This window comes from Podarcis erhardii, assembly GCF_964252035.2.
Source record: "Podarcis erhardii genome assembly, chromosome: 17".
Classification (NCBI taxonomy): domain Eukaryota; kingdom Metazoa; phylum Chordata; class Lepidosauria; order Squamata; family Lacertidae; genus Podarcis; species Podarcis erhardii.
Genome location: NC_138515.1, coordinates 10,574,017 through 10,596,574, shown reverse-complemented (window position 1 = coordinate 10,596,574; position 22,558 = coordinate 10,574,017).

The window sequence follows — 22,558 nt, the reverse complement described above, 5'->3', positions numbered from 1 at the left end:
ATAGAAAAGGAAAATGGGAAGTTACTCATATACCTGGACACCCATGATGTAAAGAAAGCATCTTGGAGACATCTTCATACTACCGGAAGCGATTCTGAAATATTTAGCCATCATACAGGGCAACCATAGCAATTTCTGTGCCCAAACCAGGCCTAAACCTCAGTGGAAATGGATTCAGAAAATCAGTTTCCTCTAGGAGCACCTACATCTAGTCCACAATCACCTGCTCAAGAACCTTGCCCAACAAGGGGAAATTGGCCTGTAATTACTTAGATTTTCCAAATCAAATCCAGGGGGGTTTCTTGAGAAGTAGTTTACCATCTACAGGCAATGAAGAAGGATCTTTCATATCCCCAATCTCCCATATACGTTGACCTGTTTAAAAATAAACTAAAGACCATTTAAATATGACAGAGTGTGTGTGTGTGACAGAAAGAAATGTGGAAATATTATGTATTTCTACAACACATTATTCCTCCATTCCCTTCAAAACCTGCTGACGTATTGAAGATTTGCCAGAGATACCATACTATAACTCCCATTTGACAGCTTCAGCAGTCTGTGTTTAACTAATATGCTGACTGGCCAATATTTTACATCTGTCTCAGACATATGTCTAACTTTAACTTTTTTTTGTACAGTACTGTCTGATCCGTTTGGTTTTCCCTTTCAACTCAATATTTTATGTTAGGATCTAGCCTGCAGTGTTAACATTGCTGGGCCCTATTCAATATGGCTTGACCTGCTCAAAAGGAGACACAGAGAGAACAAAACTGACTACTGAAGATCATTTGAAAAGGAATCAACCCAGGGCGGTCAAGCAGAAAAAGAGACAGCAAAATGTCTAGGCCCAGAAGGGATATTAGGCAATTCGAATGAGGCCAGCACAACATGTTTCTTGGAAATGATATATTTATCCCCAGTTCTGCTTCCCATGGAGAGCCTCACATCTAACCATTGTGTTAATTTGCTTTGCAGTGGTGCTACACATGGAACAACTGACAGTCCGCAAATCTATCTGAATGAACGTAAAGGAGCCATTTGGGGAAAGAACCAACCTAAATAAAACATTTCTGTTCCAAACCAAGCATTTAATACTTTGGAATTTAGTTGCATGCAACTTCTTCAAACAGTGGCCAAGGGTGGGAGTGGGACCTGCAGTAAAATTCTCTGCAGGGAACAACTTCTGAGAATATCGGATAATATCTCAAGGGAAATCCTGCCATTGCCTTGACAAAGAAGCCAAAGCTCTTCAATTTGTCTTCCTGGGAAATAAATACACTGAGGACTGGGAAACTTCCAAACACCTGCATCTGAACTGCACACAAATCTAGTGTGTTAAGCGTGGCAAGATATTAACTCACTTTTCTAGAGAATTCTTGAAACAGTTCCCCCAAAAGTTACGTGAGTAGGGGAATCCACAAGGGATACTCGGCAAAAGTTGAAAATTCTGAATCTACAGAATGAGTGATCAGGTTTTTTGTCTAGCACCCTGCTAGGCTCTCACCGTTAAAACAAACAAACTTCCCCTTCCTTCAGAATCTATTGGTAACGTAGTTCAGTTTAGGGTTAGGGGCATGTCAGGGGACTGGGAAGGTGTGGTGGGTGGCAGCCTACTCTGGCACAACTGGCCTGCTGTAATATACAGTTACTGACTCACACTTGTGGATGAAAGATGTAGTCTGAGCCCATAGCTCAGGTCGTAAATGGATTAGCAGGCTGTCGGCTGGCTCTGCTCTCCCTTTCTCAGTCTCCCTTCATTCTTTTTAGAACAATCTCTCAAGATCCTTTTTGTAAGGAAACAAAATGCTTTTCTTTTAAAAGTCATTTGGAACATTTTTTTCATCTTAATTTTATCGGCAGTAGATGGAGACTTGTTTGTGGTAGTGTCTGGAAACTGTGAGTAAAATCTTCACTAAGAGTCTCTGATTTATTCTAGCCTAAGTATTTCCATGGGGAATGTTTGTTTAATGGTGGATGAGGGCAGGGGCAAATCTAACCAATGGGAGCTTGCCCATTCCAGCATGCACTTCATTCCATGGGGACCAGACAAATAGATATTTCTTTCAATTGTGCCCCAAGAGGCAATGTGTGGCATGGGATTAGATAACGTAACAGGTGGCTCTTCCTAGTGGTGCAGGACAGGGGTGCTTCTCTGACCATCTTTCCTTCCTCCCTGCCTCTACCTCTACTCTGCCAAGTCACTGCAGAAGATGACGGTGGGAATCTGGCCTGGGCTGATGAAGTTCCTGTGGCTGAGGTCCACAGGGAGCAAGCTGTGCTGCTATCAGAGAAGCTAGTAATGCTCCTTCCAGTGACCCCTGCCCCTGCCATTCCAGAGCACAAGGCCATCACCATGGGTCCTAGAAGTAGGTGTGGTTACTTTTGTCAATGGAGGCATTGTTGTAAACAAAAATCTGCACTTTTCCCCTTATGGGGTATCCAAAAGCCCATATAGAGTCCTTACGTAGGTTCCTTATTGGTAGGAGAAAATAACAGAGGCCAACCAGAGAATACTGAGAAGCAAAGCAGCTAGTAAGCCTGATTTTTATTGATCTGTGGCAACAGGGTGCTCCCCTCACACACAGGAAAGGAGGAGGAACCCAGAACAATGGTGCGCAAGGCCTTATATAGACATTTTATATTCCCTGCCCTGGAGCTCCAGACCACCCCTCCATACATCATACATACATCACAGAAGAGGGGTAACCCAAGACCACCCCCTACAAACATCATACCTACATTACAGAAAAGGTGTTGTTGTTTTTCCTGTCTGCCAGGTTATCTGATTGGCTTTCCTGATAGTCTGTCACCCATTAAAATGCTGATTACTCAATTCTGGGGACAATGGGAAGACTCCCTGACCCCCCTCCCTCCTTGCAGAGAAAACACCCGGTCAGCCTGGGAATCAAAAATGATTTCAGGTCGGTCTTCCTGTGCTGATCTATGTAAGTGCTTGGTTGGCACATTTATGAACATTTTATATATATCTGTTAACGGAAAAATCCGAGGGCTCCCTTGGACAAAAAGTAAAGACACCAACCAGAGTAAATTGGAGCAAATCAGCAGCCTGTAGGCTTGGCCTTTATTGACGGTTGCAACAGGGTGCTCCCCTCACTTGCAGGTGAGAGGAAAGACACAGAAAAATGGTGTGCAAGACCTTATAAAAACTTTTGAAATTCCCATCCTCTAGGTCAAGCCCACCCCCAGAAACATCATGCATACAATACAGAAAGGAGGGGTTGAGGGAGGAGTTGTGGTGGTAACCTGAGTGTCCTGTCACCTGGCTGGTTCCCTTCTCCCTCTCCCCATGAGTCATTTTCTGAAGACAAAAGGTAGTCACAGTTTCCTGCCCCCTGAGGGAAGATCTGATCATTGTCCTTTGTTCCAGTCCATGCTGAATCCATTCCCATATGCAAGTTCTTTGTGATCTTGATTGTCTTCTGTCTAGGACCATCAGGGTTGGCATAGCAACTGGGCAGGGCTCCTGTGGATGTGCTGGGATGGTGAAGGGATTATGGCGCCCTGTATCAAACCTTCCCCATTTTGTAGTCTTTCCTTCATGGAGTAAAATAAAAGTAGAACAGTGCAAATCCAATGCATGGTTGATTTTCTATGAATTTATAACAGAAGCGTAGCGTATGTAGTGTGTGAGTGTGTGTGTGTGTGTGAAGTTTGTTTCCTGCTACATATCTAAGACCTCAAAATTCCTATCACAGCATCACCCATCCCTACTTTGGCATGAGGAGGATGGTGGTGGGATACCTTTTCAAGGCACTGGATGCATGATCGGTTCATGGTTCAAGGCTGCTTCTCCTCTCCAGGCCAATGGTCTCGATGTTGTGGTGGAATGCTTTGTGCCCTCCCATTGGAGGGCTAGGAGTCCTAGCAGTCCCTTGTGGGTGTTGCCGTGGTGCCACCGCCCTAGTGACATGGATTGTGGTCTACCTGCATGGCAGACTGCCTGCCCCATGACTGATGCTGTTGGGCCTGGGCCTTGGTAGAATGAAAGGTGGCTAGAATCACTTGCTAGGTTCGTGGGGGGGGGGGGAGGCTTACCTGCCTTACAGTGGGGGAGGCAGGTGTCAACCCTTCCTGGGCACCAGAGGATGGCAACGATGGCACTAGTAACAGGAGACCATCAATAGTTGGGCTTGATGAAAGGCATCAACCGAGAAGAGTACTTGCTGGTGAGGGGGAGGACAGAGAGAGTGGTGGCGGTCGAAAATCTTTAGCAGCTGAATTGGGCATCTGCAGAGAAGCCACATGATGTGAAGTTGAAAATATATGTCTGCTGTCCAGGAGCAAGTCAAGCAAGCTACTGGAATTTGGCTGCTTGAGGGAGGAGACAGCAGCTGCCTTTTGCTATCCCTTCACCAGAAAGCTCTCTGTCCCCAGTGGAGAGGTTCCTGGGAGGATGGGGGGGGGGGTTGTTGTTGTTGCCGCGGCATCACATTTTCATTGGAAGTGACATTATTTGACTACTCATTTCTGAAGAATTATGGTAATTTCGAGGCCAAACTATTTCTCAGGAATTCCTGTGTTTTTGTCCTTTTAAAAGCATTTTAAAATATTATTTTTATTTCCAACACAATTGCAGCAACTCACTCACTTTTCCTGCTTGGACCAACAAAGTTCTCCAGAATGCACTGCTAGTTCTGACCCCATTTTTATAATTTTCAATTAAAACCATCTGTTAGCACACATAAGATGCACACTGTTTCAAAAGACCCTGGTAGGGCAATACCTTTATTGGCCCAACGAAAATATGCTTTGAGCCCTCTATAACAAATGATTCTAGTATTAGCATTATTTTTGCTTTCATTGCAAGCAAAATCATTTTGCTTTTAGCTGGCAATTCTATACCTCATATTTGTATTTCAAAAGCACTGATTCACCTTTCAGAACTTTTGGAGAAGGTGTTAACTATCTGTTTATAGAGGCTACTAAAAAACAGAGAAGTGCTTGACCAGGGAATACTGTATACCATGTGAATGTTCAAAGGGCTAAACTCAATAGGATGTTAAATATGCTTTATGTCACTAGCACACATGGTTTAATAAGGAACATACATTTCTCAGCTGCTGCCTGCAGCCTCAGCAAAATCAGGACTGTGGTAGGACTGGGGGGAGGGGATTCAACTCTTCCCTCTACTGTAATCCTGATAAAATTTCCCCTCCCAGATTTATTCTATTGGCATTGGGAGGAAAGCTACATAGGCACTTTCCAAACCAGTTACAAAATGTTTGGTATAAAGTAAAAACACATGAAATAACTGGGCAACTCTTTCACAATTTTGAGCTATAAATGCATATTTTGGTCATTTGCTCATTATCACTGTTTACATCAGAGTTCCCCAAGGACTGCAGAATGCCTTCCAAAGACTTAATGTTCCAAACTGGTGGTTTTTTTTGGGGGGGGGTGTGAAGAGTAACAGCAACAGGAATACCATATCCAATTTCTGCACAAGTCAATTTGTATAGAAGTTAAATGCTTCATATTCCCTGCTTTTCCCCTTCAGGTGATTTGGCCTCAAACCCAAATGTAGGAGAAACCGATGATATAACTATGAAAGACACTTCGATTCTTTCCATTTGCTCAGTTACCTGATCTTCTCCCAGGATTAGTCATAGGAGTTGCTTTTCTCAAGCATTTCTGCCAACTGCTCCTGGCCAGAAGGGACAAAATTCCCTGTATATGTTCAAGCAATCCACTCCAGGCACAGAGACTTTCCTTCACTCACTGTTGTGTATTTTACAACCTATTTTATCTCAAAAGCAACAAACTGAAGACCTCAAGGGTTTCCCAAAAGTTTACTGTGTGCTACTATAAGGAGGCTGCAAGGCAGTGACTGCAGTGGTGTGAGGTAAAAAAATAAGAATCTCAATTTTTTGTATACGAAACTCTGGACACTATTATCATATGTGAGCTATGTGATCGACTGACGTAATGGTTTATACTATTTAAAAAAAGGAAAAAGAAGCTTTAACAGGATTGCACACTTGAAAATGGCTTTCACTCTCCTTTTAATCTTTTCCCAATGTTGCTTTGCAATTGGGCACTTTCAAAGAGTTCGTTTTTTACATTTCCAACACTCATTAGGGCAGTGGCAGACTTGGGTACAGTAGTACCTCGGGTTAAGAACTTAATTTGTTCTGGAGGTCCGTTCTTAACCTGAAACTGTTCTTAACCTGAGGTACCACTTTAGCTAATGGGGCCTCCCGCTGCCGCCGTGCTGCCGCCACACAATTTCTGTTCTCATCCTGAAGCAAAGTTCTTAACCCAAGAGACTATTTCTGGGTTAGCCGAGTCTGTAACTTGAAACGTCTGTAACCTGAAGCGTCTGTAACCCGAGGTACCACTGTACCATGGAGTCCTGCAGCAGCCCAAAATTTGATGCCCCCCTGTCCTCATGCAGCCTTCCCAAAAGCAGGTAAGGAGACACCTGGCTTTGGGAAGGAGGCGTGAGGGCAATGGGAGGGTTCCAAAGCCTTCCTAGCTCCTTCCCAAAGCTGGGAAAGTACTAACCAGGCCTTGGGAAGGAGGTGGGAGATCTGTAGGACCTTGCCAGAGCCTTACGACTCCTTCCGCAAGTCCTGGGCCTTGCTTACCAGGCTTAGAGAGGGCACTCCCTCAGCTCAGCGCCCAGTGTGTGAGCTCCGCTCTCTCTCTTTTTTAAAAATAATAATATTTATTCCAGTTTTAAAGGTTACAAAAAAACCACACCAAATTAAGCAAAAAAAAACAAAACAAAACCAAAGCAATACATCACAATAGATACAAACAGACAAAAAACCCGAAAGAAACAGCACAGAAAAATACGAACAAAAAAACAAATCAAACCTTCCCATAACTTATTTTTCATCTGCTTATTTCCTTGACCTCCTCACACCTCCCTTTTTTTGTATTCTAGTTCAATTAGATATTTCAGCAAATCCTTTCCATCTTTGTTTTTATCCTAATAATTTATCTTACCATACTGTAATTTTATACTCTCTTCTTTCACCAATTAACAATCCATTATTACTTAATCCTTTATAACATTTCTGCTAAAGCCGCATAACTTCATTCCAGCATCCTTCTAACATTCTTTAATTTTACAATGTATCTGTAAGCAAACTTTAAATTTCTTCCAGTCTTCTTCCACCGACTCTTCTCCCTGGTCTCGGATTCTGCCAGTCATTTCCGCCAGCTCCATATAGTCCATCACCTTCATCTGCCATTCGTGTGAGCTCCGCTCTCACAGCCCTAAATCCACCCCTGCCCAGTAGCGGTTCATCCTTCGTTGGCATGTCAGCCCAACCCTCGCTGCCCCAGGTGCAGCATTCACAAGGTGTTTGTGAGGGTTCACGGGGCTGTGTGTGCCTGACCACCTGCCCACACATGGGGGAACCCAGCCAGCCAGTGCAGAACATGGTGGGCACATCCCACCCCAACGCTGACTGAGCGGTCATTCAGCAAGGGGGCCGGGGGCATGGTGGCAGAGCAGGCTCTCTGCAAAGGGGTGCCTTGCTTGCGCCCCCTGAAAAACATGTGCTTGGGGCTCCGCCCCCTGGCCCTCCACATGCCTGCTCCTGACCCCTGCTTAGGGTACTTTTTATCTATTTTGATTTTCACTACTGGCAGTGCTATTTTTCTAGAACATGGGTAGGCAAAATGAGGCCTGGGGGCCGGATACGGCCCAGTTGCCTTCTGAATCCAGCCCATGGACGGTCCGGGAATCAGCGTGCTTTTACGAGTAGAATGTCTCCTTTGATTTAAAATGCATCTCTGGATTATTTGTGGGGCCTGCCTGGTGTTTTTACATGAGTAGAATGTGTGCTTTTATTTAAAATGCATCTCTGGGTTATTTGTGGGACATAGAAATTCGTTCATTTCCCCCCAGTTAGTCCAGCTCCCCCGCAAGCTCTGAGGGACAGTGGACCGGCCCCCTGCTGAAAAAGTTTGCTGGCCCCTGTTCTAGAAAAAGAGGTGCTGGAAATCACCCTGAACACCCTTGCTGTTATCTTATAATGGCAACGGTGCCCACCTGAGAGGTGCTGGAACTGAGTTTTGGGTGGGGGAAAAAGCCCTGACTATTGGTATTGTGTATTACTTTGTCACAGCTTTATAACAATTTTGTTATAAACTGTTATACATAGTGAGCATGACCCTGCTGGTTTTCCTTGATCCGTCAACTGCTTTTGACACCATTAACCATGGTGTCCTTCTGGGACAACTCAGATGGATGTTAAATCAGATTTGTTTTTGTAGGGAAGCTGATTTCTGTCCATACTGTTCTTGCCCAAGCCACATGCAACAGATGCAGCAATGCAAAGGTATCAAGGAAGAGTGCATCATCTTGGGCATTTGCTGGTGTAAGCCAGGGGTCCCAGAGCAACACTGAAGCATAGGACACTTGCTGTACAATGCTGATGGCACTTGGAGGAGAGCCAGTGTGGTGTAGTGGTTAAGAGCAGTAGACTCGTAATCTGGGGAACCGGGTTCGCGTCTCCAGTGGCGTAGTGTGAGGGGTGCAGGGGGGCCGGCCGCACCGGGCGCAACATCTGGGGGGCGCGCTCGCCGCCTCCGGAGTCGCTGAAGAGCCTCGGGTGCAGGCTGTAGCAGAGCCCCATGTCTCGCGGAACTGACGAGCTGTGCGCGCGTCCGGGCTGAAGGCGTCCGGCAGGCAGCGGCTCTCAGCGCTCGCCGTGGTCCCCACGCATCAGGGCCCCGGAGGGCACGCCAGGCAGCCCCTCCTCACAGCCCGCCGCCGCTGCTGCTGCTGCAGCTGCTGGGCCATGTTGCATTTTCCTCGCCTCTCTGCCCTCCTCCTCCTCCGGGCAAGCGGCGTTGTTTCGGCGGCAGCGCCAGCGGCAACTCGCCTCAGATCACATGACACGGACCCGCCGCCGCCGCCGTGGCTACCTTACCGTAAATACCCCAGCCCAGGCAGCAGCAAGAAGAAGCTGGCAGCGGCGGCAGGTTAGGGGTTAGGGGCGCAAATTACTTGCCTTGCCCTGGGTTAGGGGGCGCAAATTACTTGCCTTGCCCCGGGTGCTGACAACCCACGCTACGCCGCTGCGTGTCTCCGCTCCCTCACAAGCAGCTGCTGGGTGACCTTGGGCTAGTCACACTTCTCTGAAGTCTCTCAGCCCCACTCACCTCACAGAGTGTTTGTTGTGGGGGAGGAAGGGAAAGGAGAATGTTAGCCGCTTTGAGACTCCTTCGGGTAGTGATAAAGCGGGATATCAAATCCAAACTCTTCTTCTTGGGAATCGCAAATGCCTTTTCAAGGATTGTAATGCCCCTTGGATGCTATTTGAGCAGGTTGGTGATCCCTTTTGTGTATATTACTATTTATTTGTTAAGCTTATATCCTGCCTTTCTACTACATCACGCTTGAGCAGCTAACATTGAAGCCTTATTTACCGTAATATAGGGAATGGCCTGTTTTACAGCCTGAAGTGGAATAATCCATTCATTTCAATGCAAGCAGAGTTCCCCATTCATTCTGCTGCATGTATAAGCTAGGCCTGTGATAAATTGCTGAACCGGCGTTTTCGTTTGCCAAACGGAGATGGAAGCCTTTGTTTTGCCAAATGGAAAATCCGCACGAAAAACCAGAGCTTCTATATTTAGCAAAGAAACTTGGAACTCAAGAGCTTAATAAATCTGGCAAAATCTGAGCTGCTCCTGCATCCTATCTTTCATTTTCTTAATGCTGCTGGAAGCAAACATGAGAGTTACTTTCAAATATGCATTTTTTTTACCATTGCTCGAAACTGAATTTTTTATTTAATTAGAATACGCTTACAATTAGGCTGCTTAAAAAGAAACAACAAAGCATGTTCTCCTTCATGGAGAGCACGTGTTGCGGTGGGGGCCGACAGGACACTCCAAAGTTGTGGGGCGGGCTAATTGATCATTGGCCACTGTTGTGATTGGGCTTCCCTTGTTGTTGGGAAGATGTTAATGTTGCCATTTGATGATTGCCAGAAATGTTAAAACTCCCTGCATGAGGTGTAGAGCTTCCTCTTTTCGCCCCGTGCATCGGATTGCCCGTCCCCCCTCCCTATATTTAGGGTTATTCGCTTTGACCTTGCTATGCCTGTCATGGGGTTGTCTGCTCTTGGGGCAGGGCCCGGTAGGAATTTTGTCCATCTGGCTGATTGGCTGGGGCCATTTGGTTTTTGCCTAAAGGTAAAGGTAAAGGGACCCCTGACCATTAGGTCCATTCATGACCGACTCTGGAGTTGCGGCACTCATCTCACTTTATTGGCCGAGGGAGCTGGTGTACAGCTTCCGGGTCATGTGGCCAGCATGACTAAGCCGCTCCTGGTGAACCAGAGCAGCGCACGGAAACACCGTTTACCTTTTAAATGTTTAATGTTTTGAGTCAGCTCAGCCCAGTCGTTCCATCGACCAATGTGTAGCTTGGATCTTGCAATCGCCCACAGCAGTTTGAAACCTGTGGACGCTGCCTGGCTTTAAAATAATAATAATAATAATAATAATAATAATAATAATAATAATAATAATAATTTTTAATGTTTTCTTAAGTTGGAAGCTGCCCAGAGTGGCTGTGGCAACCCAGTCGGGTAGGCATGGTATAAATAATAGCGTTGTTGTTGTTGTTGTTGTTGTTGTTGTTGTTGTTGTTGTTGTTGTTTTGTTGTTGTTATGGAATAGGACGTTCCTGTTTCCATAAGAGAAATGCTGGAGTGTATGCTGTGATGTTGTCTTGCTTGCAATATTTGTATTGTGGCAGGATCCTTAATCCACAGGAGATCAGTAGGGAGAATGGATTTGGTCAGTAACACACGTGTGTGTGTGTGTGTGTGCGTGTGCGCGCGCGTGCCTGTGTCTGTCTGTGTCTGTCTGTCTGTACACACGTTCTTTGTCACAAACTTGAACAATAACAGTAACTATGGACACACTCTTTGCTTTACAAAGTAAAATGTTTCAGCCTTTGAGGAGAATTAGCCACACCAGTAGATTGTGGATCGAGGGCCCGACCCCCGATATGTGAAATAAACACACAAGGACACGCGATATAAGGTTAATGGGCAAGAAAAGGCCACAACTTTATTGATTACAGCAGTGAAAAGGTACTGGATTAGGCATTGGATGACTGTAGGAGGTGGGTTTATTCAACAGTAGGTGGAGCCTGTTGATGCTAATGCAACTATAGGCTCACCCCCTGATGTCACTGAGGGTCGTGCCATGGCCTCCCGCCAAGCAGGCATCAGACGGAATACACGACCGCCAGATTCCTTTAACAGAATAACCCACGGTAGATAGCATAGGCGATGGCCACACCTAGCCCTTGACACACATGAATCCAATGCCTAACCTACCCACCAATACCACAAAAGTTGTGACGATTGCTACGAGGTAGGCGAAAAAACCAAAAAGCCTAATGCCAAATGGGAAAATTCCTACCAGCCCCCCCAGACAACCGGGGCGACCAACCTAAGGTCCATAGCAAGGCCAAAAACCTAGACCCTGAGCTAAATGGGAGTGGAGGGTGGGTGACTCGCTGCGGGACGACAACGACTGAGGAGGAGGCGGAGCTAGCCCCGCAGCATTAAGCTGCTAAACACGCCCCCTGGAGACACCTGGCTTGCTGCCTCCGGTGGGCGTGGGCACCAGCCAGGTGAGGAGGGGCGGGGGCTATGGCCCCTGGCCAGGAGGTGGAACTCGGGCTCCCGCCCACAACCACTCCCCTCTCTTCCAGGGAGGAGAGTCTTTCCCATGTGGTTCGCTGGCTTTGCCCGATACTCCAAACAGCTTTGTAAGTAAGTAACTAACTAAGTAAATAAATAAATAAATAAATAAGTAAATAAATAAATAAATAAACATGCATGCTTCCACATGGCAAAGGGTGTGTGAGTCACAAAATAGGGAAAAAATGTCTGCTTCTGCTGCCTTTTGATGCTGGTTTCTACAGTGTAATTGACATGCTTTGGTTAACCAAATAGGCTAAACCTCAAGCTGTACGGTTTGTTAAACTAGGCTGTTTGCTTGCATGTTCTCCCAGTAATCACAACATTTGAGGGCAGAAGAAATACATTTTGTGCTTCAACAAGTTTGAGTGCATATTTGCTTAGCATAAATTGCTGGTTTCAGTGATACATGGTGGTGTACATTCATAGCTTTAATGTTACTGATGTGAAAACAAAGTAAGGATCTATCCATGCACAAATCCTTCCCTCTTGAAATCAAGGCTTGAGTTTCTGCACAGATACTCTAGAACTCAAAGTGGCTTCTTCCCAGAATGGCTAGGAACTTACCATTTCACACAAGGTCCCTTTGAAGGACTAGACCACCACACAGCACCCTGGGCTACTGGTACATACATTCCTCTGCAAATGCTGTGGCCTGCACTGTACAGATTGGGCCTCTCAGCTGTCCTCACAGAGTATCCAGGAGAGCAATGGCAGGGCTCTAATAAGTATGAATCATTAGCCTTGTACATGATTTACGTATGGGTAGAGCTATGGTGTGTTGACTTGAGAGAGGGACCATGCTTTTAATCCTGGTCCTGATGTTTCTCTCTTTCCCCAGAATCCTGTGTGGAATTAAGCAGCATGATTCCTGCTGGTCAAGAAACATCTGTGAGTTGAGAGATCATGGAATTGTAAAATTGGAAGGGACCCTGAGGGTCATCTAGTCCAACCCCCTGCACTGCAGGAATTTCAGGTACAGCATCCGTGACAGATGGCCACCCAACCTCTGCTTAAAAGCCTCCAAGGAGTCCACCGCCTCCTGAGGGAGTCCGTTCCACTGCCAAACAGCTCTAGTGTGTTCAGACCCAGAAACCTCCCCCCTAAATAAATTCACACTTGACTCAAATTTTGGTTTTTGGCAGAATTTAGGCCACAACTTTATTGATTACAGAAAGTGACTGGTTGTATAGGTTCTGGTTCAACTAGCTCCCTGCCATGCAGGTAGCACTGACCCAGGGTTCCAGCATAGGTCAGCCAAGGGTGAACACCTGGATAAGCGGAAAGCTGGGAACAGGCTATCTCCGTCACCCAAATGTCTCCCTGGACTCAGGCACAGGCACAACCCCCTCTCAGGGGTTGACCAAACCATTGAGTCCCTGGATTCCTTTAACGGAATACCCTTCACATAGGGATGGCGAGAGCGTTCTTCCATCCCTAACACCTGAACCAGAGCCTATCCGCAACCTTACAAGTTGTGACGATTTGCTACGCGGCAGGCGAAACCCAAATGGCAACAGCCAATCAGCCAAGTGGGAAAAATTCCTGCCATGCCCCTGTCTCAACGACAGATGACACACGACGGCATAGCAAGGTCAAGCGCAAAGCCCCCAAAGTAGGGAGGGGTGGGCGGGTGTTCTGAATGCACACACCGAAAGAGGAAGCTCTGGGTCACGTGCATGGGTATAAATAGGTCCCTTGAACCATTTGGACTGTGTCCCATTGGCCAGATTGCACCCAGCTTTGAGGGACCTACCAATTGGGCATTGTGGCTGACCAATCGTACCCACCCACAACACAGGGTGTCGGTTTTCCAGGTCTCACCGCAATACGTGCCCTCTTTAAGGGAGGACCCGATTTACTGTCAGAAAGTTCTTCCTGATAATTTGTTGAAATCTCATTCCTTGTTACTTGAAGCCATTGGTTTAGATCCTAGCCTCTGGAGCAGAAGAAAACAAGCCTGCTCCATCCTTCACGTGACAGCCCTTTAGCTATTTGAAGATGGCCATCAGGTCTTTGATCCTGTTTGCCGGTATTGCTTGTGTGTTTACTAAGAATTTATACCCTGCCCTAAAGGGCTTGTGGCCATCGCAAAGTGGCTTAGTCCTTAAATCTGCTGGCTGCACACGCTTTCTATGGAGCGACAGACTGCAAGGCCTGATTTGGGCCCAAGGGGCTGCAAAGCTAAACCTCCATCCCTCAACTCGCTGGGGGTTAGAACGAGAAAGGCAGAGTTGAGAGTTGTGTGTGAGTTAGAAGCAAGAAGCTGGGAGGCTGCAGGCTGGGCAGCAGAGAGACAGAGCCATGCCTGATTTCTGTTGTAATCCAAGGCTGTAGCTATGGAGAAACAAGACCCTCTTGGGATGTTAAGACTGTGAGCCCCTTGATTGTAGGCTCAGGTTGTGTATATATATGTGTATGTGTGTAAATACACCAGACGTCTGCTTGTGTGGTGTCTTTTACCCTGTTTCCCAGAAAAATAAGACAGTGTCTTATATTAATTTTTGCTCCCAAAGATGTGCTAGGTCTTATTTTCAGGGGGTGTCTTATTTTTCCATGAAGAATACGGTACACATTTATTGTCTAATTGTGAGTCAGCCAGACTCTGTCAGGGCAGAGCGAGCAGTAGGCGGCAGCTTGTCCTGGCGGAGGCGCGGGCTCTCTGATTTAAAGAGACCTCGCAGTGCCTGAAGAGCTCCGGCTGCGCTGCGGCCAATCAGTGAGCTGCGCAGCGGCGCCCGCCGCTATGGTTCAGAGGAGTCAGACACCTTACGGTAGCTTTGGGGGCCTTATATTCTGGGGAGGCCTTATTATCAGGGAGGCCTTATTATCGGGGAGGCCTTATTTTGGGGGGATGTCTTATATTACAGCGAGAGGCAAAACTGGAAGTAGGTTTTATTTTGGGGGGATGTCTTGCTTTCGGGGAAAGACAATACAGTGGTGCCTCGCAAGATGAAAATAATTCGTTCCGCGAGTCTCTTCATCTTGCGGTTTTTTCGTCTTGCGAAGCAACCCTATTAGCGGCTTAGCGGATTAGCGCTATTAGCGGCTTAGTGGCTATTAGCGGCTTAGCGGCTTAGAAAAAGGGGGGGGGGAGCAAAAAAAATCGCAAGACTCGCAAGACATTCTCGTCTTGCGAAGCAAGCCCATAGGGAAATTTGTCTTGCGAAGCGCCTCGAAAAACGGAAAACCCTTTCGTCTATCGGGTTTTTCGTCTTGTGAGGCATTCGGCTTGCGGGGCACCACTGTATTGGTAGCTCGTCAGAGTGGAGGAGGGCTGGGGATTGCACAGTCTGGGCCTCCAAATTCCTCATTCAAGGAAACCGAACCTGGGTAAGCTGCTAGAACCCCTGGGACCTCACACCTCCCGGAGACTGGAATGGCACGCAACAATATTTTACAGGGACTGTTTTAAGTATAGTAATTTAATTCACTGAAATTGAAAATGCTTGCATGCATTACTGTGTGTTTAAATTTGATTGGTTGTTAATTGAATTCTAGAGAGTAGTTCTAGTAGTTCTCATGTGATTGACGAACAGTCTCATGGGAGGTTATCTAGTGAAGGAGAGACTCCATTTTATCTGAGGCAAGATGACTGTGTTTCAGACTCCACTGAGAACACTGCTAAGTTGAATAGAGCGTTGGAGTGACTCTTCTCTGCTTCAAAGAGAGAGTGAGAGAGAGCAAAGCTGCAGGAAAAGGTAAAAGTGGAAATCTCTCATAGGAGCTGCAAGACATGGCTTAACTGAGATACATAAGGCTGAGTGTTGAGCTCTGGAAAGGGAGGAAAATACAGTTGTTTTAAAGTTCTTAGTAGAGACTATAGGCCCATGCTTGGACAAGCATGTGATTGTAAATATTATGTTTTAATTCATCTATAAACTAAGTTTCTTCAAGTAATTTTTTTGAATGTTAAAGTCTGGACATTGACACCCTTCTTTGGAAATTAAACCAGTCATACATATGATTTGAGCTTCTTAGTTGTGTTTTCACTACTCTGACTTCAACAGGGACAATAATTGTTTTGTCATGGTTGGGAAGAGGGGTTGTCTCTCAATCACCATGGAAAAACAACAGCAAAGAGTCTGTGAATTTTAAATAATAACAACAGATTTTACAATAAACAAAGAAACAAACAAACATTATTTCATTTTTTTAAAAAATAGCCTAACTGGAGACATGTGGCATCTTGAGATTGTTTTGAAGTTAAAACCCTTGTGTTCCTGAGCTTAATGACTTTAAGATCTGTAACTGAATTTCCAGGAAGTTGAGTTGGCTATATGTTCACCTTGTCTGATTCTTCACTCACACATCTGCTGGAGGAGGCAAATTGTTCATTTTTTTCTAATAAAAAAAAATGTCAAACTGCTTAAAAGAGTGGGTATGAGAGAGGGTTTTTGTCAGCTAATGGGACTGTGTTCAGCTGGCCAGCTTGAGCCAATATGAGCCTTAACCTGTGTGTTAAACTGGCAGGTTTTCTTTTATCAGTGAATATACTGGGGCCTAGAATGGTTGCAACACGCCTGCAGAAATTTGATAGTCATACCTCGGGTTACAGATGCTTCAGGTTATGGATGTGCCGAAACCCGGAAGTACTGGAACAGGTTACTTCCGGGTTTTGGCACTTGTGCATGCGCAGAAGCGCTAAATCACACTTTGTGCATGTGCAGAAGCAATGAATCGCGACCCACGTGTGCGCAGACGCAGCGCTGTGGGTTGCGAACGTGCCTCCCGCACGGATCACGTTCGCGATCCGAGCATCCACTGTACTTGAATTGTGTTCAGTCCACTATTCTCACCAATTCACCACAGATAGATTTGTTATTAGAAAGCAGAAAACCCATTCTGTAGTTGCTTTTCCCACTGGTGAAAGTGCACCTACAGCCAGCCCAGCCCTCACTGTCAATGCCGCTGGTGTGACCCCACCCTCACTGGAGCAAAGCGCGACAGCGCTGAGCTGCCTGCCTGCCTGCGCTTTGGGGGGGGGGAGCCCAGTCGGCTGATGCAGCCCTTGGCTCAGATAATACAACCATTTCTTTAGCCATGATGGTATAATTTCATATTGATATGTCAGCCTTCTGAATAAAGGAGAAGCAAGACTCCTGCAATCAAATGGCCTGGAATATTAATATTAATGTCAAATCTGTGTCCGTTTATTCTCTTGCATGTAGACTGTCCAGCAACGATTTGTTTTATGCACATTTGCAAATCTTAAAGTGACTCTAAAAACAAATTTCAAAGACAGGTCATAGTGGGAGACCACAGAGATACCATTATAACCCTGGCCTGTAACCGCCCTTTCCTAGTTTTTGACTCACCCCCTCCCCCCAAAAATTGGAAAGTCTGTACCAGAGGAAAACCTTTGCAGAGTCTCCTGCGGAAAGACGGACAATCTTGGTTAGCACACATATCTGGAATTTGGGTCATTTAGTAGTTAATGACATCACTAGTGATGTATGTTTCCTGGATGATGTTTAAAAATACTGGTGCCTGCATATGCATTTATATCATAAATATATATGTCACTAGTGACATCATCACCTATTTAGTTATTATTTAAGTATTTCTATTCTGCCATATCATAAAATATCTGGGCAGTTTACAACACATAAAAACAATATAAGTAATAATTCTCTGTGGGCAAGGGGGAAAAACTCTTCTAGAGATACTTGAAAGTCAAAAGCGAGACTGCCAGTTGAATATTCCACAGCCTGGGACCGGTGATTATTTAATAAATACCCCAGTTTCCAGATGTCTACCCAAGTCCCCCCTCCCCTCCGCCATACTATAATCCCTTTTCAAACTCCTGCAAAGATTTTACTCTGGATGTACAAGTGCACACAGGAATCGAGTCACCGGACAACTGAGAATTTGTTGGGCAGAGAGGAGACAGAATCTTGATCAAGAACGGCAGAGGAGCCATAAATGAGACAACTGGGTCTCCAGGAGGAAAATTAGGGCAGGCACTGGACGTATGCTGTTGGCAAGAAGAAGCAGACAGGCAAGGGAGCTGGGAAGGTTGAGAGCCTTGAGGCCAAAGGGTGATTCTCAAGTAGGAATGTGTCTGCTGAATTTCACATATGGACTTGAACTAAAGAGTCAAATCTTTGGCTGAATGTTAGAAGCGCAGCTCTGTTGGAAAGGCACCCAAACCCTCGACAACAGCAGCCAAGTCACTTATACACTTTGCAGTCTGGAGTTTTGATCTAGGAAACATTTCTGGGCGTATGTTTGTTCGTGAGTACTGTCAACGGACGCACCACATTTTCAGCTAAGAGATTGATGTAATCTGCTGTCCCTTTTTGAACAGCTTGAACTCTCAGTCGCAGATGGCACTCATTAAGGAGCCGGGGGAGAGGGATATGTTATGTTCCCACTTCTTTGTGCTGCTTTGTGGGGACTCTATCCCTAAGATGAAGGGTCCTCCCTGCATTGTTGTGCTAGCCCTAGCGGTCTATAGAGATTGCTAGAAGTCAACTAATTGCTAACTGCCTTTTTGCTGCTCCCTGTCGCTCCTCCTGCACCACAGCCCGGGAGATTGGCAGCGCTTTCCCCTGCCCCAGTGTGCAGCAAACAGCTGGCTCTACTGCTGCTTCCAGTTCCATGGAACTGTCATTACATGACTTGATCAGCTTTGGCATATGCATAAGGTAGGGGAGTGAAGCATTACTCGTTCCCTGTTAACTTGGATGTGCACACTGTTTCACATGCACAACCAAATGTCTTGAGTTTGTACGTTCACATCCATGCACACAGAGGAATGGTCAAGGGGAAGGAAGAAGGGACACCAAGGGATAGAGCCCCCAGACGCGACTGTTTTCGCGAGAAGCCGTTGGAGCGATCTCCCCCCAGTTACCCTTACAGGGAACAACATTTTCCATGGCAATGCACCAGTACTTGAACACTTTTTTAATATAAAAAATTTAACTTTTGGCAGTTCCATTTATAAAACACAGCACACAGCTGTTAAACCTATGCATGTAAAACATTATGGAAAATCTTACAATATCCTGGTAAGGTTTTTTTTTGAAGAAATAAGAATTAAAACTAATTGGTCTGGAAAACACAACAACACACCCTCCAAAATTCTATACTTAAATTGGCAGTGCTCTTTTCTTCAATTTAACTGAGTTTTTAAGAAGGGTTTGGCCAGGTTAAGGAAGATAGTGGCTAAATATCGAGGTAGTCACTGGAGATGGTGAGGAAAGAATCTCTAGTCTAACCATAGAGCTGCAGAAATGGCTACTGCCCACTTAAGTATAATCAGTGGCTAGCTGCAATGGAAGAGGATTGCTCAGCTCAGTTAATATCAATCTGTAGGTGGAGGTGGCTGCATTCTGGGTCTTTGTCCTGTGTGTTATGAAAGACCATGTTTCCTGCATGCTTAATTCCTTGATTCAAAATACACTGGGGCACTAGGCATGCAATGCCACTTCTCTTTTTATAACCAGCCCCTTTGCTGCTACAGACAGGGATAGGTAAGATGAAAAAGTCAAGGTTTATTTTACATACATACATACAAAATAAAAAAATTCCTTCCAGTAGCACCTTAAAGACCAACTGAGTTAGTTCTAGGTATGAGCTTTCGTGTGCATGCACACTTCTTCAGATACACTGAAACAGAAGTCACCGGACCTTTCTATATAGTGAGAAGGTGGGGAGGGGTATTACTCAGAAGGGTGGTGGGAATGGGTGATTGGCAGATAGCTGCGATGAGCCTGTTGACGACTCTTAACGACTGCAATAGGTCTAACAGGAAAAAGCAAGGGGTGAGAAGGTGAAAAATGGCTTTGTCATGTATAATGAGATAAGAATCCAATGTCTTTGTTCAAACCAGGTCTCTCCATAGTTTTAAGTTTGGTGATAAGTTGCAATTCAGCAGCTTCTCTTTCCAGTCTGAGTAATACCCCTCCCCACCTTCTCACTATATAGAAAGGTCCGGTGACTTCTGTTTCAGTGTATCTGAAGAAGTGTGCATGCACACGAAAGCTCATACCTAGAACTAACTCAGTTGGTCTTTAAGGTGCTACTGGAAGGAATTTTTTTATTTTGTTTTGACCATGGCAGACCAACACGGCTACCTATCTGTAACTAAATACATACATACATACATCTTATATGCCAAAGGGGCTTCTAAGTCGTTGAGAATGATAAAATCAATACTTAACTAAAGTTTAGTGTCAAGGGTGCTCCCTGGTCAAAGGAATGCACACAACAGATGATAGAGTTGGAAGGGACCCCGAGGGTCATCTAGTCCACCCCCCCTGCGATGCAGGAATCTGAACCATATCATACATGACAGATGGCCCTCCAACCTCTGCTTAAAAATCTCCAAGGAGAGGGAGAGTCCACCACCTCTTGTGGGGGTCTGTTCTAGCTTACTGCCAGAAAGTTCTTCCTGGTATTTTGTCAGAATCTCATTTCTTCTTGTAATAAAGATAGTTAACTCTTTATTGTCAAACTAACACAGTCATTCTACAGCACGCACATCAATCTCTAGCATCTAGGCAGCTGTTCCCAGGTCTGTACTCAGTGGAACAGTTACAGAAATGGGTCCACTCAACCGCCACCAGTTTATGTACCTTCCCCTGCTGGGCTGCACACATGCAGCCAGAGACTACGCCTGCATGGAAGCTGCTTCTGCTCATCCCTCTTCAATCCCCTTCTGGTTCTGGGGAGGGGAGGGAGGTAAAAAGGTAAAGGATCCCTGGATGGTTAAGTCCAGTCAAAGGCGACTATGGGGTTGCAGCGCTCATCTCGCTTTCAGGCCAAGGGAGCAGGCGTTTGTCCACAGACAGCTTTCCGGGTCATGTGGCCAACATGACTAAACCGCTTCTGGTGCAACAGGACACCATGACAGAAGCCAGAGCGCATGGAAACACCATTTACTTTCCCGCCACAGTGGTACCTATTGATCTACTTGCACTGGTGTGCTTTTGAACTGCTAAGTTGGCAGGAGCTGGGACAGAGCAACAGAAACTCACTCTGACATGGGGATTCGAACTGCTGACCTTCCAAATGATAAGCCCAAGAGGCTCAGTGGGTTAGAGCACAGTGCCACCCACCACCAGCTACCCACCATAGAGGGTAGAGAAGCACCTGGCCCTTCACTTACCTGACCTACCACTTCCTCCTCTTCATCTGACCCATTCTACCCTCCAGCTCTAAAGCTTCCCCTGCCTCTGACTCTTGCCTCCTGGCTGGTAGAATTCCCCACAAATCACTGCCCACGCTCCTGAACCAGACTCCAGCCTTGCTTCCCCCAGTGCACACCCATCAATGTCCTACCAGTCCCTGGCACATAGCAAGAAATCCACAGGGTAATCTAAACCTCCTTAACAAAAATGTACTCTGAAACTGTTATGTATTGAAGACTATTTAATAAAAACAAAGAGCATAGCAAAGCAGTTTAAAAGCAGTTGAAACAATAAAATTGGAAGTTCCGCTCAGAGGAAAGCTTGCCTAAACAGCAGCCAGAGAACATGGTTGAAGCCTCTCGTATTTCAGCAGGGAGGGCATTCCACAAACTGGTGCCACCAGTGAAACAGCTTGCCTTCATGCTTCCACAAGCTGATAATCATCAAGGTGATCGTAGTGCCCTTACCAAACAGTAAAGAAAATATTATTATTTTTAGATCACCTGGCCCAGAGTTATTTAGGGGTTTGTATGTAAGTAGCAGAACCTTAGAACTGGCTTGGTGAGTAATAGGCAGCCAGTGCAGATCCCTGAGGATACGTATCTGATAAGGAACTCCACCACCACATAAGTTAGGCATTCTGCACCAATTCTGCACCAGCTGCAGCCTGTGGACCAGCTGCAAGGAAAGGCCCCCCCCAACACATTGTAGAAGTCCAGACATGAGGTTACCAAGGCATGTGTCACAGTGGCAAGGTTATCCCTGCCCAGGAAAGGATGCAGTTGACACATCAGCTGAAGCATACTATTCTTCCAGAAGAATTGTTAACACCACCTAGGTCAAGAAGACACCCCAATTCTCAGTCCTAGGAACCACTTACCCACAGTGTCTCAGCTTCAGTCGATTGACCTTCATCCACTCCACCATTCTCCTGACTCGGATTTAATGGGAACGTAGAGGTAAACATCAGTTTACTGTTTACACTGGGTTCCAAACACCCTGATGATTGCTCACAATGGCTTCATATAGGCGTTAAATAGCTGTAGCCCAGATGTAGTCTCATAACCCTAGTTTCTGTTGCCACTTATGCAGGTTGGAGTGGAACCACTGTAAAATTGTGCCTCGACTCCCAATCCACAAAGATGGTCCAGAAGGTTACCATGGTCAATGGTATCACAAGCTGCTGAGAGATCCAACAGTAGCAGTGATAGAGTTGGACTCTCTTTGTCTCTTCCTTGAAGGACATAATCTGTGTGGGCAACCAGAGCTGATTCCATGCCAAACCCAGGTCTGAACCCAGATTGAAATAGGTGCGTATAATCTGTTTCAAGTACTTTAGTCCAAATGTGGGTATTAAGAGACTGGGACATAGTCCACATTGCTTAAAAAATGGGTCCAGTAGACCCAAACTGAGTTGCATAACTCAATTTGATTTTTTTTTTGGGGGGGGGTTATGTATTTCAACAATCCAAAAGTTTGAGAGTCAGTAGCACAGATGTTGTAAAGGTGTGGTCTGTCATGAGAGCCAGTGTGGTGTAGTGGTTAAGAGTGGTAGACTTGTAATCTGGTGAACCGGGTTCGCTTCCCCGCTCCTCCACATGCAGCTGCTGGGTGACCTTGGGCCAGTCACACTTCTCTGAAGTCTCTCAGCCTCACTCACCTCACAGAGTGTTTGTTATGGGGGAGGAAGGGAAAGGAGAATGTTAGCCACTT